Below are 27,128 nucleotides of genomic sequence, written 5' to 3' on the forward strand. Positions count from 1 at the left end.
GACCCCCTCTGCCTATTTCCATCAGCTGAGAACTCAACTGTGCTCCCACAATTCATTCCATTCACTCGCTGAGATATTATGATACTTTGAAGACATTTTAACCAAAAAGTGGCGATCCAGACCACGGTTCTGTACAGTCTCAAGAAACAGCCCCTTGAGTCATCATTCGGTTTCCTTCAGGAGACAATGCTCCTTTTCTTCCCTCAAGTGATATGGTGTTTATTGAAGAAACCCACCTTTCAGATGATAATTGTAATAACTATTGGTTGAGGACTCACGATGGAATGATCACTTAGATCAAAGATCATAAAACTTCCCATCCTTCATTTGATGTGCAAAGTATGTATCTCTGCCACTGTCCTAAGTATAGATACGGAGCCCTGACTGCTGAAATCCAAATGTCACGAAGATCCAGGTTTAAATTTGTAGAGTTTGCCAGTAAAACAGTTTCACCTGTACAGAGCTTGTGTTGTGAAGCATGCCCATTGCCTATGCCTCCGTCTGCTTTGCTCCAGCAGCCCTTCCTGCTTTGCCACTGGCTCCTGAACCTAGTCCTGACCGCTTTGTGACCGGTTTATGTTCGGTCAGTGCTTCCACGCCTAAGTAAAACAACTGTGCTCCACGTCTGCCCATCGATCCTTTCACTTACTCCTTTTTCCCTTCACCAGATGTCAACAGACCTCTCTTCTTTTGCAGATTGCCCTCCCCTGGCATTCACTGGCGGAATTGCCTTTGTATTAGGCCACAGCCACTGGGCTTATAGATTAATTTTCGTTGAAAATAAAATCTTCACACTTTCTTTGATGAACACATACAACTGATCCATTTCTTCCCATGCAAAAGGGCAAAAAGTCCATCTCATGACAGTTCTCCAAGTCCTCCAGGAAGTATCTGAGAAACAAGAAAACAAAAGAAAGTAAAATGGTTTGTCTGATCCTCTCTCCACCAAAATAATGCAACTTCTCTTATGTTTTGTAATTTATTTATATTGAAATTAAGGTTACAAACTAAAGTAAATAATTCTGGCTTTTTCTCCTTTTTTCACTCGCTTTTACAACGCTGTTGTAAGCAGTATTATTTCTTGACAATACCCGTTACTTTTGCTTCAATCTTTTTTGGCTTGTTACACTGTCAAGTATTCCAAGTAATGTTGTTTCTCTGCAGGAAGAAGCCTAGATAGCCCAAGTTTTGTATTTGGCTTCTTCAGGTATCCATCAAAGCTAATCAGCTTGTTGTTTTTCTCCAAGCCCTACCCTGGATTTTATTAATGTAAGACTGCAGGAAGATAGTTCTGTGGTAAAAGTGTAGGCGTGGCTATAGTCTGGATGCTCTGCCACAATTACATGTCTTCTTGTACGTCATATTTCGAGGCCTGATCCTGGCAATTTAAATCCTATAAGATGCTGCAGGTACAAGATGTCTCCCTTTCCTACTGATTATTTTATTAAGATATTTGGCACGTCACGGATTTAAGCTTTGTTGGTGTCCACAGCTCCCAGCTGGGTGAGAGAAAAGAACCACGCTCTCTGTGCTTGTATCTTCTTTAATAAAGTCAAGAAAGCATCTAAGTGCTTACAAATTAATCAAAATTCAGGTGTTGAAGTCTTCTTTTGTAAGGTGACTTAGTCATTAGATGCCTAGTTACTACTCCACATCTGTAGGACTGATGTACCCCTGAGAATTTTATGCAATAACTGTTTCTTCTGATGCAGCAGTGCAGCAATGTTTATGAATTGCTCCAGGAGGCTTAGATCAAAGGACTTGTAAATGTAGAATACATTATTAACTCTCATTAATTCATTTCATAACCTACCTCTGTGACCCCCTCCCGACGTCCTCCTCAAGTCGCTGCTGCATCTGGAACTGTCTCCGGTTACAGCAGGGATGAGCATTAGCCAAAGTGCAAATTTTAATAACTTGGCTGTGAAAGGAAAAGAACAGGTTGTTCACGGGATTTTTCTTTGTGTTATTATGTATTTTATATATCTTGTAAAGATTAATGAACAAATAGATGTTGATGGTTGGTCTACCTTCTTTCTGATTAATGGATTTGCCCATTTTAAGCTGTGATCCTTTACTTTTTCTTTCAAACCCTGTTGCCTGAACTAGTCATTAATTTTCCAACTAAAAAAAAAATTCTTTGGCTAATTCTTCTGCACCTTTATTACTTCTTTAACTATCCAAAGAGTGCTGGACATGTACCAGAGAAACAACTCCCATTTCAGAAATAGGAAATTAATATTTATTCACTACGGAGTGGAATAGGTCATCTTAAAATTAACTGATTGATTAAAACCAACAAAAACAATGCCATAGGATTCAAGTGTGATTGATTGGTTGCAGCTGCTTAAAAACATGTTCTTCTTCAAAACATGTTTTTTTTCTTTTAGGAAAAAATACCCAAATCTTGAAGGTAAGGTTATCTGTTATTTGATGTAAAAGAAAATAGTTCACTGTAATCAGTTTTCTTCATTTCGCTAATGAATAAGTCGGATTCATTTCAGGAACAGATTAGACTCTCTCATGATGTGACATATTCTGGAACGCTATTAAAGTTTTGCGCTGCGCATACGGCGTTCATTCTGAACTACCTATACGCTGCTCACAGCACTTTCCGTGATTACATAGTAGGTATGTGTTTATATATAGTGTGCAATCATCTCAAATGCTAGGATTGCAATATGAATAGGTAATAAGAAATAAATTTTACTTTTGATTACATAGGTCTGTGATTAATTGTTTGAATTTTGGTAAATGAAAAAGACTTAATTAGTTAAAAAAAAAAACCCAACTCCTAAAAATGGGCTGTTATTATTTAAGGCTAATATATATTTTATGGGGTTTATGTGCGAAGTATAGCACTTTTTTGGGGTTTTGTTTCATTTTTTATTCAATTTGGTTTATTACTTCATTCATTGATTTCCCATAATAATGTTTGTGCTTATATACAGCCTTTCAGCTGAGGCTCAGAAAGTACTTTACAAACATTAATATATTTTTCTCACCACTGTTATTTACATTCCCCTCTTAATGAAACTATCATAGACTAGCTGTATATAAATTACACAACAAAAGTAGAAGACAGAACATGCAGAAAAAAAAAAAAACCCAAATCAAAATAACTGGAATGAAAGCCCAAAGTGCTAGGTCCCAGATAGCTGTTCTGACTTCTAGCCTGCCCTCCCCAAAGAGAAGCGGGATGGTGGACAGTATGGCTACTGTAAGGCTGAGTCAACTATATAGCGATCACTCCGACATTAGTCTAACCTGTTCTTAAAAATTTCCAGTTATGGAGATTGTCTGGGGAGAGCACAGAATCTGTTCTCACGCTGAAGTACGCGCACTGTCAGAAACTTTTTCTTAATGTCTGATCTAAATCAGTTGCTTCAGGTTTAGCTCATTACTTCACGTCTCATTCAGTTGGACATGGAGAAAAATTATTCCCTATCTTTGCAGCAGTCTCTTCTGAATTTGAAGGCAATTATCATGTAGCACCTTTGTCTTCTTTCCTCTTGAGATGAAATAACACCAGTTCATTAAATCTTCACTGGTACTGTCGTTCTCATTGCCTTACATTTGTCGTTCTCCAGTCTCATCCTCCGTGAAGCACAGAGTTGAAAATGGACATGGGATTTCACCAGGCTGCCTTCACTTACTCTGCAGGGCCTGTTTCTTTTTGTGCACCCAGTGGGTGTATTTTGCACAGCAGCTCGACAGCGTTTCCACTAGCGATGCTCACTAAACTCCCCAGATCCACCACCCAGCAGATCCATCACCCAGCTTCCTCCAAGCTAGCACGGCTGGTTATCACTGCACAAGTTCAGCGCCTCATATTTGTCCTTATTCAACTCCACTCTATTTCTCAGGGCATTTCTCTAAATTATCAAGTTCTTGGAAATTTTTTCTTATTTTTCCAACAAGCCTGGAGCTGCCTAGGGTGGTATTATCTGCATATTTAATAAGCATAGCCTTTGTTTCATCTTCCAAGTTACTGATGAAAACGTTGAGGACTGCTGCAACCAGAGTACACGGGATCTTGCTTGACAGTTTTGTCAGTGAATCGTTAACCACCTCCTCTCTGTGAACATGGCTTTCCAGACAGTCTTGTACGGACCTTAGGGCAGTTTAATTACAGACACACTTTTCCCGGTTTACTTTTGAAGCTGCCATGTTACGCTTACAAAGGTCCAAGTACACAACACTGGCTAGTTCTACCATAGCCACTCTGTTCCTGCATAGGAAGAAATTGCTTTGAAACTCAGATAACTTGCTTTTGACAGATATTTGTTGTTTCGCACTTTCTTGAGTTGTTTTCTGTGTTGGATTTTTTTTTTTCCTTACAAATGATTTTATTGTTTCTTCAGTATTTTTTTCTGGGAAGGTTGATTGCTGTTTAATTTCTCTGAGCCTCCTTTTTTCCCTTTTTAAAGATAAGGATTGCATTTGCCCTTTTCCAGGGTCTGGGACTTCATAAATCCTCCACGCTTTCACAAAGATAACCTTTAATGGCTCCATTTGATTCACCTCATTCTTAGCTTCCCAGTGAAAAGAGACCAAGTCCAGCCAATTTCAAAAATCGAACCTTGCTTACTTCTCGCTGAAGATTTCTTCTCCTGCTGTAGCCCCAAATCCTGCCTTTTTCACCACTGGTAATAGGCAGCTGATGTTCCTACTGACAGTTGAACTCTGATCTGTAAAAAATTATGGTATGAAGTACGTTCGCTTTCTCAGTGGCACCTATCAATGAAATTGCTATCTAAAACAGCACTCTCCATCACCATCGATACTCGCTATGTTCCTTCCTGGTGCGTCTTACTTTGTGCCCTGACGAAAATGCTGACTGCTACAATAACCAGGATAACCTCCTGCACAGTCTCACTTAATATGTCCTTCTCCTTTTATCTTACATTGTACAATATATCATTATTAAACCAGCGTTATCAGCATAAAGGGCTATTTTTAAGACAAAAAACCTTTGGGCGCCTTCATATTCCTTCCACTTCTTGTGTGAGATTGTTAGAGAAGTACGGATTTGACAGGAGTCTCAAGCAGTTTCCATGAAAGGTGCTTTAACCACAGGCACTCACCACCTTCGTTCTGCTTGACATATAATAGATTTCACCTACGTGGTTACAATATAGATATGGCGGTGATATAACACTTGACAGGAGAAGAGTTGAAAGCACTTTCCACATTGAACTTTTTAATAAGGCAAAAGTAAGCGAAGTGACTTTCCTGAGGTCGCCCAGCAAGTTATTGGCTGAGCCAAGAACTCAGTCCAGATCTCCGGAATCCCAGGCCAGTGCTCCATCATTATGCCGTCCAGCCTCCTGTATTATTAGTGCTCAGCCTAAATATATTCCTGCAGCAATTGATTTAATGCCATTAGTTTCAGACAGCTAATCCAAAGCTCCTTTAGTTATCCAGCCTCCAGGGAGTTGCTGGAACAAAGAACTTCAGGATTGATCCAGAAAATAACATAATTTTTTCAGGAAGCCTAACTACTTTTTTTAGTTGAAAAGTTATTTCAAAGGGAAATTATCACCTATAATTCTAATTTCACTGTAAATCAAAGGGAACGATTACATTTAACTGGGTATGTTTGTGACAGACCCACAACATTTTTCTACATTTCATTTTCAGACTCTAATGTTCAATAAAGATGTACGGTAGTAATTAATGGGATGAAGTCAAGATAGAGATCACAATATATGAAAAGAGAACTAAGTAAAAAATCCTTAGGGTCTTAAAGAGATAGTAGGGGTGGGTGGAATTGGAGGCTACAGAAAAATTACATTCACCCACCACCCCTTGGGCACAAGAGCTGATAATGGTTCTGTGTGAATAATAGAAATAGATCAGATTAGAACAACAGCAAAAGGGAGATAACGTGTCTTCACATCAAGATATGAAAAGGAGTTCGAAGTGCCCGAGTCCTTTGGGAATGCCTAGAAGGGCTCGGTTCAGACATCTCTGAAGATGGCAGAAAAGCTGGAGAGCTCAAAGAAAGTTACGTATTCCTTAATCGTGTGTGTGAGAACACAGGGGACAGTGAGAAAAATAGATGCTAAGAGGAAGATCAAGAGGTACAGAAGTCTTCATATCAAACAAGCCACATCATAGTTTTCTATGCTTGTGACTTTCACAATCCATCATGTTGAGCTAGGTGGAAGAGCAGACGCTAAATACACTTTGCAATCTAGTAGCTGAGATCTGTGTATGGATTTTCTCACTCGTCTGGATTTCTCCATGGCATAGTTTCAAATTGCCGTTAGCTTTCAGAAAGTTCTGCTGATGCTGTGTGTTCTACAGATTGCATATCAAATAACGGAATATTCTCTTCTTTCCATTTACGTGGTATCTTTCCTTCGCAGGACAACTGTTCTTCTTGTACAGTTAGCCTTGCTGGTAGTCTTGGACTCAGACCTTATTCTTTATAGTGCTTTTTAATAGCCATTATATAACAATGCCAATTACTAGATTTTATGTCAATGAAATCTACCCTACCTTTTACAGTTTAGAATAACTTATTTTGATCTTTGCTCCAATATGGATGTCAGTGTTCTTTACAGCAAATCTAGTCATGTAATAGCTTGTTTTCCACAGCTGAACATATGAAAAGAATGCCTTGTGCTTCAAATGCTCTAATATATACACAGATAAAATATAAAATATAAATATAAAATACAAAATCAGTGATTTAAAGAGAATATTTAAGAATTGCAATAAACATAGAATGGAAAAGTAGCACTTTATCGGTTCTAAGTCCTATCCCTGAATAAAATAAAAAATTCAATATAATCCTACCAAATTTCCAGCATATTGATACCAGTTTTAGGTGGATAGAGGGAGACTAAACATCTGAATTTTCTTTTACATTCAGATTCTGTGTCCGCCAAGCATGATGCATCATACCATCTGAATACATTACAGTCTCAGAAGAATAACTGAGGCTTGAAATGGTACATCTTGGAGATGGTGTATTTAGAGAAACAGCAGATGTAACCAAAAAAAAAAGTCCTCATTATGTTTTGTATAGCAAAGACGCATTATTTACGTACCCACGCTGAGATGTAAATATACTTTTATGTACAGAAGCATAAAGTATATACAAGTATACTTTTTATAACGTATATACAAATATATTTAAAATATAATTTTCATGACAAAGCAGGAAAGGAAAGCCAGTGACTCACATGTAGGCTGCAGAGCAGGTTTACACGCAAATCTCTCAAGTCAGTCACAGGAGATTTTTATCTGTAGGCAGAAAGCAAACACCTCTCAGTACAAATCTCGTGTGATTGATATCTTAGTGTCAGAACTCGAGCTCTGAATCTTCAGTAAACTGCTCATCCCACGCATAATATGTTACCGTCTATCTATCTGCCGTGAACCCTGCTTGGATGCACTGCTGCTCGGTTTGTGCCAGACTGTTTATCACCGAGCGGGTCTCACATCACAGGCACCGTCAAACATCTGCTTCATGCATTTGGCTGCCAGGTCTGAACTTGGAGTACCTGAAGAAAACCATTCTAAGCCTGACACACGGTAATTTGCAGCATTTTATCACCATCCAGTAGTCACTGATCGGAGCGCAGCAGCCCACAGTCCTTCAAGCCTTAATCCTTTCGGTTTCTGACCTGTCTCACCACCTCCTGCCTCAGCAACGAGCACCCTACGGAAGCATGGCTCACGCCCCTTCCACGAAAAGATAACAGTGCTATGCATCCTAATTATTCCTTCCTAAAACTATATCATATCTCCTAACTTTGTCAATGTTTCCTAGTTCTCTGTAGTTGTATTTTCCGAGTCAGATTGCGGTAGAAGTGCCAAATTAAATAGTTATGTCAGCCTTGGCAGTATGATTTCTAACAGCTTGTTGTGTTTGCTTTGTCATTTTTCACCTTCAATAATGAGAAGCAAAAGGTAGGGAAGGTCACTTTTTATCTTTTTGGACAACAGTAGCTCAGGGATGGAGATTAAGACTTAGGAAAACAGCCACGGATCCTTGCACACTGCAGTACGCCGCCTGTGCTAAATTCTGATTGCAGAGGGGTGTGCTCTTTCACACCGGCTTCGTCAGTGCTGAGCTGCTATCTTCTCAAGCACAAAACTCGTGGTTTTAAGAGTTTTTTTAAGAGAAGTTTTTTGCCTTTCACCTGAATAAAACTGAAACTTATGAAATGGTCCTTAAAGGATTATGTGCATCTCCTGAATACATTTTTTCAAATATCTTTTCAAACAGCAAGCTACCACCTATCTATAGATGTCTACACTTTCTACACCAAGAACTGTGTTATATAAACATTAATTGTTTATTCCTACAATGCTGAAAGTTGGTAGCATCAGCATTTGGAATTCTATTCATGAAAGGAAAATAATAATGACAAACTCTTTTTATGGAAGTATCTAAAAAACCACTGAAAAGAAAAAAAACCTGAAGCTACCTTTCTGTTTTGAAAGTGGCATTTCTAAATGCCACACATCTTTTCAGCAATTGAAAATATAATCATAGTAGAAAGTTTCCCTTACAAGTTCTGACAGCATTTTTTTCTACTGGAACATCTTTATCAGGTAGAGCTGCAGAAATGTTATGTTTATACTAGTGCTCAGATCTTTACCATCTTCCCCCAAAAAAAACAGCACTCAGCCTACCGTAATAATTATCTTTGGCCGAACACAGTGAAGGGACACGTAGATGGCAGGAGGACAAAATGATGGCATTTGGAGATATTTCAGGTATGCTTGCTGTACCAGCCAGCTGGGTGGGGTTTGTGTCTTTAGATGAACTTTCACAAAACACACACTTTGTAATACTGACTCTGGAGCCTTATAAATCTATGAGAGAAATCTTAACTTAAGGCATGTACACTTTCTTGAAGAAATAAACTTGAAAAAAAATTTGTGTATTATTGCTACACTCTTTACTGGCAGCTTGGTAGCCCAATACTAATCATATTGAACCAAAATTGATTTGTTCATACAATCCAGGATGGTATGATGAAGCAGCTGATGCTCATTCTAGTACAGACAGAAGGTTTTACGTGAGGCATCATGAAAGGTTTAAGTTTGAGTTTATAGAAGTCGAAGAGAATAGAAGAGAACAAGAGACCAACATTAAAATTGACATAAATTAGATCAGGTTTTCTCACCTATCACTGGAGGTAACTTCCTGAGGACTTTCAAATCTGATTCACAGCACTAGCACCTTGTAAGTCATCTTAGAATTCTTTGTTTCCACTTCACTTCAAAATATATCTCTGATGGAGCATCCCCTCAGGTAACCATCATCCTGATTTTATCAGTAAAAATTTCCAGTAAAAAAAAAAAAAAAAAAAAAGGCTTTGAACTATTCTTTTCCATTGACAGCTAAACGATTTGTTTCAATTTGGAAGGAAGAGTATTTTACCATGACAGGTATTTTTAAAGCTAAATCAAGGCCTGACCTCACTATTTGCAAATGTAATACACATTTGTGAACTAAATTATGAAAGCAAAATTCAGTAACTGCATCTCCAGGTGCCCGATTCACACTTTGATGTTTGGAAAAAAACTAAGATTTGTCAAGCCAAGTGCAAAACTGGGCAAAGCATTAGCTCACATGAAGAAAGTCATTATTCTGGATATCTACTCCTTACCTGACAAGTCAGTCCAAGGATTTAGTGTACAGACAACGTGCCACCTAATGTATAATTGGTAACATTAACCTCTGTGTTAGTACCACAGTGTGTAACCTTGTGATAGACTCAAGGTCTTCACACATTCATACTTTTTTAGTTAAACAGTAGACTGGAGCGTGCAAGGTTATGACATTTGTTATTTTTGGGAAAGGTTTAGAAAGGTGTGCAACGTGCAGTGAATTAAGATGCAAATCTCCTTAGTGTAATAAAGGCAAATGTACACAGTGCTGAAAATAAACCCAAAGTATAAAAAGGGAATAAATGGTTGCATTCTTAACCTATTTGCTGACTTCTACACTTCTGATTTACTATTCTTATCCATGCTATTGCTAGAAGAGTCACTTATTAAAAGCTCATTTCATAGTGAAGCCCAAAACTATTAAGAAAGGAAGCTATTCCTTCCACTACTTTGAAAAACAACAGTTTGACATGCTGTGTGTAATGCCTGAATTTAAAGATACTTAGTTTGTCTTTCAAAGGAAGATTGTGACAAAACTGTCTTAACATAACCCATCTTTTAATCACAAGTTGTAATAATCGTGAGATAGGATATTCCTGGCCTGTTTCTACTGACTGCATTTAATATAAAATGCATCAGTCAGCCGTGTCAGAAAAATTAGGCTCCAGCTCCCACTTCACTGCAATATCAGGTCCTCTGGTAATGGAAATAAAACCACAACACATCGCAACTTGCAGCTGAAGCTTCAGATTGCAGAATAGTGGTATGAAATAATAACTGACACATTTAAGTTTAGGTTAGTTCCAAAAATAGTCAATGCCTCATCCTGTAAATAAATATTAATGGAACAGGCCACTTCCAGATCAGAGCACCTGTGCTTTTTATCACTGCAGTTTGGCACTATATACTGGCGTATCAATGGAGTATGTCACCTAAGACATATCGCTATTTTCTCACATGCAAGCAGTCTGTTTCATTTAATTTAAACTGCAGGCCAGCTCTTAGGGGGCTGGGGTAAAAATTGCTTACCTTTCTATAAATTTATTTCTATTTCCAGTTATAGCTATGATTTTACACTCTTAAATCTCTTCCTTTTTCCCCTCCTCACCTCATTTTTACTCTTACAACAAGCACAGAACCAGTACAGCAAGGAGCGTGTGAGCAGGTCACTTGTCACCAGAGCCATCAAACCTGTTTACTACGATCAGAGTAATTGTATTATCATCCGTGCTAGTTCATTAATGATGAATGATGCAAAAGGAGACAACAACCGAGTTGGGCTCTCAGATCTCCTTTTGAATTTCCACAAAGGAAGCAAACAGCTCTGTGAACAGTGAAACTACTGAAAGCAGGTCCCCGTGGGTTTATGCCCTGTGGTTCAACTATCAGTTGTCCAGAACTGCAAATTCTCATTAGACGTCCTCAGTGAGTGAGAAATAATTTACAAGAGTGTTTCTGGGTGGATGCTCTCGTGTCTAATGAGAGCTGAACCGCCAGTAAATTCTGTCATGTATTTGGATGCCTGTTTTCCTTGAACATCCAGCACCTTAGTATTTCTGAGACATTTCTGGCTGAAAATAGCAAATATATAAAAGGTTCCTACAGGGAGGCTGAGTGCACAGACAGGCACAGATGGACATCCACACGCAGACATCAAGCAAAGTCAGAAACACCATGGTCTTCAGGAAACTGAGTCAAAAATGTGAGTGGAAAACAGTATTTTCAAGCTGAGGCAACCCTGCAAGCCAGGAGCATTTTGAAGGTCATCCTGAAGGAACTGGAACAACCCTATGAGACCAGCCAACACCACCAGCACTCAAGACCAAACCTGTTGTGTCCTTCAGGAAGCTATTGGACTGAGTCACTCTCCTGACTTTAAGCCAAAAAGCAAAGAGGAGAACTAGAAAGGCAGGAATGAGTACGTACATGCTAGATTTCAAATTCTGCTTGATAGGAGGAAACCAGGAAAACCATTTTGGAGGCAACAAAAAAAAGATACAAATGGTAAAATGCCTTACAGATTATCTTTTCATAGCTGATACTACAGAAAAGAACAAGTTTTACTAATAAAGCATCCATACACTGCAGAATCCCCCACTGTTTCCATTTCTTTCTAAACTAACATCTTCTATAAGACAAGTGAAATGCTTTCACTGACAGCTGGGAATTTGACGAAGACATTTTGAAAACAAAAAACCGTGACAGCATCTAATGACAAATTACAACATACACCTTGGACAGTCAAATATTCCAATTAATTTGATCGTTTCTTTATGTATTTCAATAAATGTGAGTTTCCTGCAACTAGTGCATCCAATTTTAGGTCTTACACACTGTAAAACACAATTCAGCCAAAGCTAATTTGTCTGCATGATTTTCCTAAAATTGACAATAAGACTGACGTAATAACCAAAAATTTTCAAAGCAGTTTTGTTTAAGCTACAAGCATATGAAGCTTTTGTAATGAAGTGTAAAACAGCTTATAATCCATTCTTTTCTGCAGAAACATAGAAAATAGCTCTTTTCAATAATAAATTTTTAAGGAGATAAAAATAAATCAGGTAGTGCTGGTCCTCACTGAAAGCTGAACACATATATATAATTTCACCTCAAAAAAATGATCATATCAATCATTCAGAAAAATGAACAGCGTATTTTCATCATTAAAACTGCAAAACTGCAGGGCAGAGATTAAAAATCTGATGTTCTGGTGATGACCATGTCTAATTTACAACTTGGAATCATTTTGGAGTTTTTTATGCTACTTTGCAGAAGATCAGCACAAAAACATTCTCCGTTAATCAGATCAGAATGCCTCGGTGGACTTATTCCTGAACGTACCTCTGCAGGTGAGACTCTTCCTTCCCACAGTGTGCTGTGTGGATCTGATGATGTGATCTGATGAGCTTTTGTTGACAATTTCATTTCCAGTACGTTGTCACTGTTGGCAGAATGAAAACAATTTCCCACTGAGTTAATATTTTACCTTCCTATTCTCTAAGAACTTAAAAATAACTAGATAACATTTCATGTGTTTGAAGTAACATTTCATTAATTTGTGAACATTAATAACAATTTCAACTTGAATTTTCAAATAATAGATCTACATGAAGATATGTATACATATTCTTATGCATAAAAATTACACACCTATAAGGGTGAATGCCTGAAAATTACATTTATACACATATAAATGTATAGAACTCACACATATACGCATAGTTTTCCTCTACAGCTAGAACTCTGAAATACAATAAATCCATTTATAATCATCCTCCAAGCATAAGAAAAGTTTCCCATAAATGTTGTCATTCGACCTTTTCAGAAAAGGTCACCAAAAGGCCATCGATCTCTCATTGGATTTCGATTACACACACTTCTGAACCACAGATCTTTACATTTACTGCTCTCATTTATCACAAGATGTTGATTACAGGAAACATCCAAATTTTGACATTTCAAAGGTCAGTTTGCAATTTTGAAAAATTCCCTTCCATTATTCATTTTACTGCATGCTCTCTTCCCCAAGTAATCCATTAGAAACACAGGTTTACTTCTTGATCAAAATAATTTAGATCAGAAGCTCAGATTTGAGGGGAATTAAAAAATACTAACATGAAAGACAACTGATTACACTGGTTATTCATTGGGGGAAAACATTTTGCTCAAGATAAACATCTCTAAGTTTATATAGATGTAGGGGTGGTTGATTGGGATTGTTTTTGGAGGAGAGGGGGTTGCTGGTGTTGTTTTTAGTAATTATACTCTAGATAAAGGTGTGATACCAAACTTGAAAACAAGTGGTATGTATAATTTTAATTTACAAGTTACCACATTGCCATGCGTAACATCAGGAACATTACATCTCCCCAGGTTCCTCAAGTTCTTCAAGTTCATGCTTGGGTGATGCAGCAGGCATGTCTAACCAGCTCCTATGTTCTGTTCCAACACTTCAGTGAAACACATTCTCTTTTTAAGTGCTCATAAAATAAACGTCCTCTCCTGTACGTTTTAGTCATTTGAACTGTAATCAATGTCCTGGATTACACAGGAAAAATAAAGAATTTATCCAAAATCTTAACTTGGTGTTCTGTTGCAATAGTAAAGTGAAATAAATGTTGATAGTTCTTGGCATTAACATAATGCTCAATTTATTAGGAAAGGGGAACACTCATCTGTGATTTTTTTTTTTGTTTGTCTGTTTTTCAATGAGACAGAAAGGTATTTGCTTCCCTTACCAACAGTACTCCTGAGATCTTTGTACAAAGGTATTTGCAATCGAGCCTGAAAACCTCACATGTGTACCGCTTGTTTGTAAAGTTATTTGTGAAGTGCTGTTTCACATAAATGACCCGGACCGAACCTGCTGAGCTCCGCTGAGGTGCAGTAACCAGGCATTTATACATACCTCAGCCGGTATCGGAAGAAAAGCTATAGGACCGGGGTAGAAAATACACCATTCTTAAACTTTGAGAGTAAGGAAACATGAAACCTAACAAACTGCCTCACACAATTGTGTTCAGGAATCCTAAAGCATATTTTTGATGCACATTTTCATAGGCTGAGTTGTCCTGTGGCATTACACCTTGCCTTTATTTCAGGCATATACGTACACTGAGGTATATTTTGAGACTATATGGGATATCAGAGCTTTGCATAATGCTGTATCGCAGAGTAATGATACACTTAATCCAGAATAGCTGAATAAATACCAAACAAAATCAATCTTAGAACTCCGCTGTTGCCCCAGGACTGCAATAACGTATGCCCTTTCCCTCTGGAATATTTGTTCGGTGCACTTTAAAATGCACAATATAAATATGCTCAAGAGTGGTGTTATGACTTTCTGCGTAGGAAATAGTTTCTATATCAACATTTCATACTGGCTGACATTCCAGAAAGCCATTGTTATTTGATTGCAAAGTGCACAGTGAAGGTCCAGAATCACTAAAATCTCTCAACGGTGCCGTAGAAGACAACACCTGTATAGCACCATGACCAAGAAGTGTATAAACAGTTCCTTCTGAAGATGCAGATTCACGGGTGCAGGATCAGACCTTTGATGTGCCCATGTAACTTGTCTGCTACCAGACATGGAAGAAATCTCTCTGCATTAGTAAATTACTACATGGAATAAAGACAAAAGTAAAAAAAAAAAAAAAAATCATCTGCTTTCTATTCCTAAAGCCCAGACTTTTTTTGACTTGTATTTTCTGGAGAGGTACAGCGAGTCAGACGGGCGCTCTTGTTTAAACTAAAAAAGGAGCTGGTCACTCAGGTCCTTCAGATCTGAGAAATAAAAAAAAAAACACTTTTAAATTACTTCCTCCTCCCTCGCTTCCTTGCCCTGCACCGATTATGAGTTTTCCTGCTTCGTAATTCAAATGAAAGAAGGGAGAATTCTAAGCCACAGCTGGCAGGATATGGTACTCCATTTCATTAGTCTTTTCAGTATAGATTAATAATATTCTCTCATGTTTTGATGGGATGATCACACTGCCTTGTGCATCCTGAGAAGCCATTTCTCTAGACTAAATTCCAGCTAGTGCTGTATGATCACCTAGGAAGAGCTATTAGGAGTTCTTTTATTTCTCCGTGTTTGATAGACATATGGAAAGCATCTAGTAACATAAAAGGGAGAGCAGGTGCTCTTCTCTCCTCCCTTAAACTGTCCTTTGCTTTTCTCCTGCACCGAACCACGCAGCCCAGCTCAGCGCACCGAGATGTGGGGAACAGAACAGAGACATCAGGGAGGAGATTAAAAAATTGAAATGAGCTACTTATTCCACTTGCAGATAACATTTTATCCACACAGATTGTCCAGCATGTACTTTACATGTAATAATTTCTCAGTGCTTGTTCAGAAATATTTGGGATTTTGTAGTGTTTGCAATGTTGCTTAGTTTGCTATTAATCTTAACAATATCACCAAGTTCGGCAAACACCCGTGCGCCATACCTTCATTATGGTATACATTTGACCAATGCATTTATTCACAGTGTTACAGCTCTTAATTATGCACTAGATTGAGTAGTCTGGATTTACTAGTGGCACCTTGATGCTCTATGAAAAGTTAGCTTTACAATCGTATGGGACAGCTATATTTTGCCTGAACTAATTAGCCACGTTAAATGCAATTGAGCAACATGAACATTTCCTACGTGTAATATTCTAAGGAGAATTACAAATGCAAACTACCTGAAAGGACTGTTCAATACTCACTGCGATAGCGTAATGCAATTCTTTATGTCCCTCAACTCAACTCAGACCACTTCATAAAGTGAATTAATTTGTGCTGTAGATACGTCAACTGTCTCGCACTGCATTCCACATGGAAACTGTTGTTTTTAGCTGAGTAACGTTCTCCTCTTGCTGAAATGTACTTACACACTAAACTGGTTTCCAGGCATTTTCATTAGCATGTTTGATAGGTACTGGCTTTGACCTCATAAATATCTTCAGCAGGAGGAGTTCGTTGGAACACCGTACTGGAAAAGATGTATTACAGACTAAAGCAGAACAGACACCTAGGTGTCAGCTGTAAAAGAAAGGAGGGAAAGCACCCAATGGTATAAAATGGATGAAGTGCTCCAAAAATACAATACTAACTGAGCTATCTGATCTCCTTGTTCTGTTCCATATAGTTCCTTTTCACCATTACTATAATTAATTGAGTTAGGACAGTTTTAAAGCCACGTAGGTACTTTCAAGAGACACAGCTGTAAGATACAAGCAGCTAAAGATGGAACAAAAATCCCTGTTCTCCCAGTAGATACTGTGTAGGTCTCAGCTGGAGTACCAGTCAATACTCATTGTATTAACCTCAAATCTGACTTTAGCTAAACTAGTCTGGATCTGGACCTAATTTCTGAAAGACTAATTTACCTCGATTTCCCTCTACTACATAACCATCCACTAAAACTAGCTACACTGAAAACCGACTGCAAAAAAATACATATATTCCTTTTCAGTGCTCCATTCAGAACAGAACTTCTGATGATTTATGAAAACCATATTTTATTTTCAAGCAGCAGTAAGTACCGTAGAAATAATATCCTCAAGAAAAAAAGAATGCGCTAGACCCTTGCGAACAAAATTTCAAATTTTTTTTTTTTTTTTTACTACTTTCAAAATGCTTACTGGTCTAATAAAGTCCCTGGTTTAAAGCATATATATATAAAAATGAAGACACTTCAGTAAGCTTTTTTACAATCCATGATAGGCTAAAGCTCTCAGGGAACCTTGATTCCCTGATACAAGCAGAGAGTTTGGCCTAATATGAGAATAGGAACTTTTTGGACTGGTTCAATATTTTTTGTGTGAATAAGCATTTTTGAGGCAGGTACACCCCCCCCACACACACTCCACTGCTGTATATACCATAGGGAACTGGCATGGTAACGGCACTTGCCAGCCATCAGTTTAGCCAAGATGTTAGCACTGTTTGTATCGACGAGCTCTGAGCATCAGCGTTGGATAAAGCACTTTAAGAGATTATTGTGGAGAGTAGTCTTTCACGGTGCTGAAAGCAGGCAGATTAAAGGACTGAGCGTATCTTTCAAACTCAACCGCTGTGTAACTATGCTGTATCTATTGTACGCTCTCCGCATGCGTTTTCTTTTTATAGCTTTTCATCTTGTGCAGCAGAAAGAAAAAGCTTGGGAAAAAAAAAAAAAGAATAAAGATGATTGAGCTTTGAAAGATGAGAAGGTTTTTGTTCCAGTGAAGGTTAATTCCAAAATTGTCTTTAATGGATCTATGATTTCAGGATTTAAGTACCTAAGATGCTGAAAACACCCATGGACTTGATTTGAACTTCAGGGTGGAGTTTGAATCTGTGCTGGAAATTTTTTTGAGAACATAATCTCTCAGCCCTCCTACTTTTTATCAAGCCAGAAACATTGTCAGAATTGCTTTTTTAGTGACCCTTAGGAAACTGTTCCTTCAATAAAACCGTTAAGTTCTAGGCACCAGTAGCCCAGGTGTTACTTCAGCTGACTGGTGCTCACGATGGGACTTGCTTTCAGCATCTAACCAGGGAAATCACAATCGCTTTGTCCCCAAGACAGGGTTTACTTGTCAAAGGCCAGCAAGACTTTCATACCCAACATCCCAAATTTCAGAAGACTTCAAAGAGAAAGATCAGTTTGTGCGTAAAGACAAGATTGCCAACAAGCTTCCTAAGCTTCTCGTGTTGTGCTTGCAGCATGTTAAGCGAGAGGACGAGAAAAAGGAACTCCAGCCACAGACAATGATATGGTCATGGGACGAATGGTAAGATCACAGACTCACAGGCTTGCAGCAGGAGCTGTGCTTCATGTCTGCCTGTTGATACTGGTGTCATTTTTAAACATGGGCTGTGAAAAATCGCTTAATGGCAGGTTAATTTCATTTATTCTTATGCAGCCTGCTATGGTAAAGGATTCTGACTTCAGCAGAAGGCCTGCAGTCAGAAGGGCGAGTTAAATTGCCTGCTTTTTATGTATTCTGTATATTTCTTTTTTCTGGATGGAGAGTTGTGGTATTTTTTGTGGTTCAGCTTTGTTACGATCTTCACTGAACCTCGAAGTCTGTATTCAGACATCCCAAGAACAAGGCGTGCTGTGCACTTTCATCATAAGGCTATCTGCGATACAAGCTGTCTATATACTTTGGCTTTCAATTCTATTAAAGTTTATAATAAACAACCCTCTGTAACATCCCCTCACAGCGGGAAGAAAATTACTGAGCTCAGCAGCGCGGTTTTCGGGAGACGGTGTGTGTACTTAAACCAGCTGTGCTGAGCAGAGCATCTCGTGCGTTTGCAGCTCTTGACCATTTCAAGGGTACTCACGGGCTGCGGGACCGCTATTTTCCATTTCCACTGAAGTAATTGACACAGGAATAGATTCACGTTGTGCCGCTTGCTGTTCTCACAGCCTTTGTCTGAAAAATAAAGGCTCAAGAGTACAGTATCTCATTTGTCAGGAAATTGGTAGAAAGGTAGCGTACTTTCAGCTTTTCCCATATTCTGTGGTTTGAGTCTCATCAGTTTTGAATTTATTTTATTTTTTTTTTAAGGGTACAAAGAGAAGAGAAATGGTAATGAGAAGGAAGTGAAGATTTCACACCATGACATACCATGTATTACAGTGGCCATGACCACAACGATTGTTCTGGCAGACAGCAGAGAAAAATGAACAGTGTCTCATGTCTAACAATTTCCTTCCTAGTCAGCTTCCTTAGGGACAGTCTCTTCGCCAAAATAAAAACTGTTCTCTGTTATCAAGGAGTCTCACTCTAAAACCAGAGTTTACATTTAATGCGCACTTTTTATATGCTGTCAAACCAAGATAGGGATGCACTCCATTAACTTTATGAAGCAATAGTAAAATAAAGACCAAGATACAATTAACTGACATTCAGAATTAATAGCTAGTATATTTTTAAGCAATTTATGCTGTCCTAATCCAAGAAAAAAATACCACCTGGAATTTATTCAGATTTGATGTCCTGAATGAACCAAGTTGAAGAGCAGAGGAAGGCAAGTTGCTCATGGACTGAGATCACAAACTTTAGCCAAAATAAATGAGAGGCATTTGTTCATATAGAAGAAGGATTTTGGATGGAAAGACGGGCATGGCCTTTGGGCACGGCCACCGTAACAAGTAGAGCTTGATGTGACACAGATGGAACCAAATTTAACAGAACACATTAGCATTAGCCACAATTAAAGCCTCCATAGCAAAGTCTGAGTAGCCAGCGGGCTCACTTAGGCATTTGCATTTTAATTGCATTACAGAAATTGTTGCTGACTGGCATGAAACATTTACTCTTGTGGATTGCCAGGGTGAAAGAGCAAGAGACTGGCACCACTTTCTGTTTCCCCTTTTTTCTGAAAGGCCCATCAGGGTCTCCAAGGTGGAAAGTTCCCATTTTACAGGAGCAGACTTAAAAACCCTGCACCAGCTTACCCAAAATCCACTTAACTGCACCACTCCTCACCTTTTCTCATCATTCCGATTGTTTGTCTCTTACTGTAGATATTTTGGGGGTTTTTCTTCATAATCAAGACTGTATGGCAGCCTCCAAATATTTGCCTCCAAATTAACCTTGAGGAGTAAAAAAAAAAAAAAAAAAGCACTGACATTTTATGGACAAAGACACTTTTAAAACTTTCTACAATAATTTCCGTTGAGCTTACTGAATCCACTGTCTCCTGTGTGATTGATTTACTGTTTCTCATCAGTGAAAATTATTTCCAATATTTTTCAGAAAAATACCCAATCTCAGTAGGGCGCAGTCCAACGCAATGGCTGTGAATAACTCAATAGACTGAATTACTCTTGCACAATTCTCTCTGCCCTGCAAAAAGAGACATTGCAGTATCAATTAGGTTCAGCAAGCGTTTCATTTAAAGTAAATAAATGGAAGATAATGAATTTCTTTGGAGTATGGCGGCAGCATAGGTAACAGTGCAACCAGAAAGAGAGAAGTGGTCTGGAAAACTCATTTACATAAGAAATTGTATCAGGTGGACTTTTGTTAGATCTGATTCTGTAAGAGCTATCACTATATGAATTAATAATTCTTCTGAGCAATTCTTCATTTGAATACGGGCTATTTGCAGCAAGTTATAGCACTGGGCTCAATGACTCCCTAGAAGGGGCCAGTGAGAATAGAAATAAGACAAGTGCTGTGTACTCAGGCCCAGTGATTTGCACACCAGATATATATTGTTAATTCACTGCGAAGGGAAATATCCAAATGCTAACGTATTTACCCGAGTCTATCTTAAGTAGGCTTTGTTTTTTCATTTTCTACAAAGTTATTTTAGCAACACATTAGTAAATTGAAGATGCATACATGTGTAGTCACACATTTCTAGTTCTTACAGATGTTGCAGGACTCTCAAACAATTATTTTTATTAGTAGCATTGACGTACAGCTTTCCAAGAAAAATTAAGTAGGGAAGACGATGGAGAGGGTCACCAATCTGTACGTGCAAGGTTGACACTGCCAGTCTGCAGCACATGGAAGGAATAGCTCAGAGATAGGGACAGAAACAAAGGTGGGTAAACTGGGAAAAAATTAAGGGGAAATAATGAGCTGAAGAGAGAAAGTTCAAGAGCCATGGTAGCAACAAAGACTAATTTGAAACTGATAGAGATTCAAAGGATGTTGAAGTTACTGGGGAACAAGAGCATCCGGTAACAGTGCAACAGAAACACTGTTAGCAAAGACTCCCTTTAATTCTGAGACTGTCAAAATACACTTTGCAGTTATTTGCTTGGGATTTTTTAGTATGTTATGCGGCAAGAGGCGCAGATATTTCTTCTGTGATTTCAGTGCAACCCTCAGTAGCCTTCCAATGAAATTATTTTCTGTTTACAACAATAGCATAATTCGGTGACTGTGCCAACAGCTTCAGCCGAAAGCAGTTCCCCAAACACTGCCAAATCCAAAATGCCATTGTCAATAAAAGATTAAACCATCGAGCACTGATTTGTTTCTCCGAGAGCTTGGTGCTACAACATCAAAGGGCTTCCTAATAAATGTGCCAGCTTTTGAGAAAAATAATTGTCTAGTCTTCAAAACAATTGCATGTTATAAACTTATCTTTTTCCCAATCAGCTTATATTCTTTTTTTGTAACGAATCATAGTCATTATTGATTATTTCTCAAAAAAAGAATAAACCCTAAAGCTTTGAGCATGTGTTTATAATACAGCACATACAGATAGGTAAATACAAATAGTATTTGCTCTTGTTTTTAATTTTTAGATTTCAGAGCATTTGGTAATAGAAAACATCATTAGTGCTGAGGACCTTTCTTCTTACTTTGCAGCTTGAGGGGTGTTTTCATCCTCTGTTTCTGGGAAACTCTGCATAAAACCTTTTTTCCTTTGGCTTTTTTGAGAAGGAGAGAGTGAAGAAAGTTTTGCTCCTACAAGAATAAAGGCACTTTTCTGTCATGCTTCCAGCAAAGAACAGCCACAGTAAGATGAATCTTAGTTTCATGGAGATACTATATTGACGATTCAGTCTCCCATCTGAAGATCATGATGGTATTTGTCATTAACCTCTAGTTTGGCTGTATGACTGCCTCAACTAAATCATATCACTAATGATCCTCCACCCCATCCTGGGAATTTATACATACTTAAGCAGCAATTTGATTTTACTTTACTAAAATTACATGCATATCCAGATATTATTAAAGTCTACAAGATCATTTCAATATATTATATATTCAACTCTTTGCCATGTGTTCTCTTTAGCATTCAAATGAAAGCGTAAGTGGCAGATCAGTTTTACTAAAAATTTTTCCAGGCCAGTTTTCTGACTTCAACAGTGGCCATTAGCTAACTATTCATTAATGGACTAATAACTTGAGCACCGCTCCTAAAAGCATCTCCTGCAGGCAGCTTTGTGTAACATCACTGAAGTGACAGAAAAAGCACAACATTTTTGTGCTTTTGAGAAGAAGATGCTATTGAAACAAATAGCTCACCAAAACAGTGACAAGTCTCACAGTCCAAATGTCTGTGTATGCTAGACCTGGTTACAATCAGTCGTCACACTAGGCTCACAGTTAGGATGCTCAGGGACAGCAACTCAGTATAAGTTTTGGGGGTAATAGATGATAAAAAGTAATTAAATACTAAGACTGGTCAGAAATGTTCCATTTTCTAAAACTGATGTTCTGAAAAAAATAACATAGAAAAATCTGTTTCTACAGAAACCTGAACACTCATCTGGAAACCTAAAACTGCCAGAATAGTTTGTTTTCTTGGACGGCTATCGCTACTGATTTTTCAGATTCCTCAGAAAACTTCAGAAAGTTTGGATTAATATTCAGATCTGCCCTCTCAATAGAAGAGTTGAGGTACTGGCAACATGTATATATATATATATACACACACATACATATATGTATACATATGTCTATCTTATAGCTTCTTGAACCAAAAGGTAGAGCTTGGAGTCCTACAACCATATGAACCAGCAGGGTTACTCCAGTTAGTGCAATAAGTCACAGGCATAAGCCCACCATCTGACTACATTTCCATTAATAAAACCGTTCCCGGGGCAGATGCCAGAGAGAACGGAGTGCTCAGAGCTGTTAATAAATACACTGGATTAGAAAATGTCTCTATACGAACAATGGGTCTGAGCTAGCCAGATCAGAGGATTATGTTTCCCACTGCAGCCGTTCACGTTACGGTGACACAGAAGTGTCAAGGATAACAGAAGTTATGCTGAGGCAGTTGAAAAACTGAAATTAAAAACTATGACTTTAAACAAAATAAATAGAAACATTCAGAAAACAAATTAAGCAAGACACTGCTGAAGTAAATAAACCCTGAGTAGAAATTGTTCAGCTGAATTGAAAACAGTCAATAAAAGGTCAGGGCTCGTACCATTCTGTGTGACACACCAAAAGCAGCGGATCCATTGTCTAACTTGCAGAAAAGGGGCATTTAAGAAATTTCATCAGTTTACCTCGTAGTAATTAAAGACTTTCAAGACGGATTCTGCACCTTTCCCTAGATGCAAGTATGTCTCTTTGTAAGAAAACTAGTTATTCATCTTGCTTTCAAATACTGGAGGGGGGATTGGGGGATGACCCCAGAAAAGAGATCCTCAGGTAAAACAAGCCAAATTGCCTAAACACAGAAACATCTTGCTTTGAAACCTTATCTCATTTCTGAAACTATGTTCCTGTTGGTTTTCATTGTGGGTACCATAAAACCAGTATTTGTTCCCTCTTGCAATTATTTTTAGTAATAACTGTGCAATAAACTGTGCGTTAAATAACCACATCGGCAGCCAAGAGGCCAAGACTGCAAGTTTTGGCATTTTACTGCTGCCAGTTACAAAAATGTAAAACATGCAGAAAGACAATTACAGTTACAATGGAAAACAAACAAAGCGAAGACAAAGCTCTGTCATTACTTCTTGTTTACTCTTTAATTCTATGGCCTATTCTTGCTAGTGCCCTGAAGGATTCTTGTTTCCTATTGCCTCTCCCTTGAGTCTCCATCTCCTGGTTGACCCCAGCAATCATTTCCCTCCCTTATATTCCGTTTCACCTTGTGTCTTCTCCTGCTTTAGTTCTTATTGCACCATCTCCAACTGCATTGATTTTCTGTGTGCACAAGCTACCTGATTGCTAACTCCTACCTAACCTTTTCCTTCCCAACTTAGTGCTTGTCTAATTTTTTCCTCTAGGTTACACCTAGTGCCTGGATCTTTTCTAAGCCTGCTGCTGCAGACAGTGCTTTTCCTCCCAAAATGCTTTACCCTGGCTGGAGCACAGGCTCTGCCCCTCTCCCTCCCAGCATCTGAGCCAAACGTGGGGACTCTGCGCTGCTCCTTTCCCTCCTGCAACATCCCAAGCTTTTACTGGATGCAGTACCACCTCTCCTTCCGGCAGGCTGTGGAAGGAAAACCACTGAGGGATCATGAAATTTCCTCTCCCAGCAAAGACGATGAGTTTTTCAGCCTCAAGTCAAACTGAGAAATCCATTTCTGGGTTTTTTTAGATCACGACAGTGGTCTGTGTCAACCTTTGATAGATAATGGAGGGGAGGGGAATCATTCATTTGCCCTTTAGTAATTGCTCTGTTCTGCCTTAACTAGATAACAACTTTAATTTAATATTGGGATTAGAAAACATAAGAAAAACTACAAGAATTACTAGGAGCTCACATGAAAAAAAAAAATCTATCCCACAATTTAGGGAAACTTCTTTGGTCAAAAGTGGGAATAACTATCTTTCACGAAGTTAATTACAGAGTATAAACAAGATAACTGATGTCTTTGAACCAACATAGCCCACTCTGAATTTATTATTTGCTTTCAGTTTTCTTAGTGCTGCTGTTTCAACAGTTTCTTTTGCATTGTTGAAAATAGTTTTTTTAAAAATACTGTGCTTGTAGGATTTCTAGAAGGACCATAAGTAATACAAAAAAACTGATGAGCTCTATACACGTTATATTATAGTAATAACTATTGCTGTGTGATTCAAATTAACACTCCGGAGACTTTATTTTCAGCATTTCTTTAATTTTCTTCTGGCTTCTGACGCAAACAGCTTCTCTGACTCATCTGTCTCCCCAGTCTCCCATCATTGCTCTTTTTGCTGTGACTCACACAGTATCAGCCTTTTACTTGAAATCACAAACAACTTTGCTATGCCAGTCCCACACAGACAGTAACCATCACATCCTTTTCTCTCTTTTACAACTTCACACGGTCACAAGGCAGTACCGTAATGTAACAAAGATTCAAATGGCATTGTTGTGCCCTTTGTCTTTTTTTTTTTTTATCATCTCTTTGCAATGGAATATACTTTTACTAGCCTCCTTAGTCTTTTGTGGCCATACGATATGGTAGTATTTCCCAGTGTTATCACATACAACATGTTTTCCTCTCTGCTTTTTTTGACCTGTTACCACAGCCTAATTTCTATTAAACCAGAAGAATCTTGTTTGTGAATTGGCAACAGCGAGTTCTGCTCAGTCATATCTAACACTGCGGGCAGGTTGTTCCTTCACAGCCCATTTCTAGCCATGGGACAGTCCCAAGCTGCTACTGTCACAGGTAAGCATCCTTAGATAAACCTGTCTTGGGTTTAGAGAGTTCGCGTGTTTATCCTGAATAGGTGGAACTGCCACCTTGCACTGAACAGGGCATGCTTAGTGGTTACAAGGTAACTCTACACATAGCAACGTGACAATTTAGGAAAAAAAAAAAAAAACAAGAATTAGATGATAAAGACCCTGGATTAAAGATACTTTTTTCTGGATTGGCCATTGCTCAACCCGGACCATGCCGCAGTAGATCTTCCTGTAGCCCAGCAAGCTCTGTCTAGAAGAATGGCATTGTACATGATGCCCGGTGCCTCTCTGTACAACACCCCAGAGTCCTCCCACCCCGACACACACACGCACTCCTTTCCTTGAGGAAAATCTATTCACATGTCTTTGTGAAGCAGAGCAAGGTCCAGAATGGAGCCTCAGCTTTGTCACTACAATATCCAGCTCCTTGGCTTCCTACTATGTGGGGTAAACTACACTCCTGAGTTAGACAGATCACTTCACAAAACCTGGAGAGAAACTGAAACCTAAGGATCATCTCAAAAGTCAGTAGACTGAAGAGAGGCCCATTCAGATTAGATAAACACACTGCCCTCCCTTAGCCACCTGGAGAATTCAGATCCTGTTGCTCTCCCGGAGGAGTACACCACCATCTCCTTAAGACTGCCAACCAGCAAGCTTGGTCCTGGAGAAGGACCAGTAACCCAAGGGAGACTTTCCTCACAGTACAACTTTAACAGCAGGGGGGAGGGGAAATAAATTAATAAAGTCACATCTATCTCTGAATATTTCAGAACCATCTATAGCATCTCCAGGTAATTGTGAGAGCCCTAAATCAGAGAGAGATGCTACTGACCTAAGCCATATCAGCTCTTCTTTGTGTGAAATAAACTTATTAAGTACTTCTGCATCCAGCCCCAGTTCAAAGATCAGCCCTTTGCCTTCCTCTCTCAGTAGCATCATTTAAAAGAAGGAAAAGCTCTGTGCCTTTCAGTATATGCAGAAGACAGATTTGGCGAACTGATATAGGCATATTTGACTGATTTTTTTGTATTAAGTGGAACCTGGATATATAAAAATGGCATCTGGAGCTCTTCCCTCCATGAGCATTCCTTAAGTATCTGTTAATGAATCAAATTATTACATTACAACAGAGTTTGCTAGGTGTGGTTTTATATTGTCCCACATTGTTTGATAGGTTTGTTTTCTTTTTTTAAACTTATGTATGATGGATGTATTTTGTCACAGTTGTGCTGTCCCTCAGCAAGACACCCATTGCTTACACTGAAAAAATGCTGGGCTCTTCTCTCTGTGTGTTAGAACTTCGTATTAACCCACGGATTTAATTGCTTTCTTTCACCCTGCTGAATAAATTGAGTATTTTGTTCCATTCTCAAACCTTGGGTTAGAACTTCTCGCAGACGCAGCAAATTGCTGTGGGGTTTTTGTGGCCGCCGGATGAGACCTCTCTTTCCTGACTGGCAGCCTGGCGCATCAGCGCTGCATTTTCAATTCTCATACGTGAAGAGTCGCAGCTGGGGATGCGAGCTCTGTGAGCCAGATGCCTCTTGGCCTTACTCAGCAAAACGACAACCGACTTCAATGAGATTTTTTGCTTGGTTAATGAACGTAAAATGCAACTGTTTTACTATGGCTTCCGTTAGGGCCCTGAACACACAGGCACTTACACATATATTTAACTTTATGCATGTTGACTCTGATTTAGTAAGGTGATTAAGCACATGCTCAACTTAAAATATATGAATGTTATCAGAGTAGTCAATGGAACAACTGGAGTACCTACAATTAAGTGAATACATGAGTGTTTCCAAGGCTGAAGCTGATTTTCTTTCTGCAGGTAACAGACCCAGAGGCAGGCTTTTAGGACCCTTTCTCTGATTGTACC

At 38.6% G+C, this 27,128-nt stretch overlaps 1 long non-coding RNA gene across 1 annotated transcript; it reads right to left on the reverse strand.

Moving 5' to 3' along the window:
• Nucleotides 1-562: 562 nt before the first annotated feature.
• Nucleotides 563-27,128, reverse strand: LOC147600252 (uncharacterized). The gene is made up of 8 exons (XR_015258973.1): nucleotides 27,027-27,128; nucleotides 19,823-19,983; nucleotides 19,624-19,730; nucleotides 18,473-18,564; nucleotides 12,481-12,580; nucleotides 7,197-7,257; nucleotides 1,814-1,921; nucleotides 563-891 (listed from the first exon to the last, which is right to left on the reverse strand). It is a non-coding gene; the product is annotated as an uncharacterized LOC147600252 (long non-coding RNA).

The sequence above is a fragment of the Chlamydotis macqueenii genome, chromosome 6 (assembly GCF_036417535.1).
Source record: "Chlamydotis macqueenii isolate bChlMac1 chromosome 6, bChlMac1.mat, whole genome shotgun sequence".
Lineage (NCBI taxonomy): Eukaryota > Metazoa > Chordata > Aves > Otidiformes > Otididae > Chlamydotis > Chlamydotis macqueenii.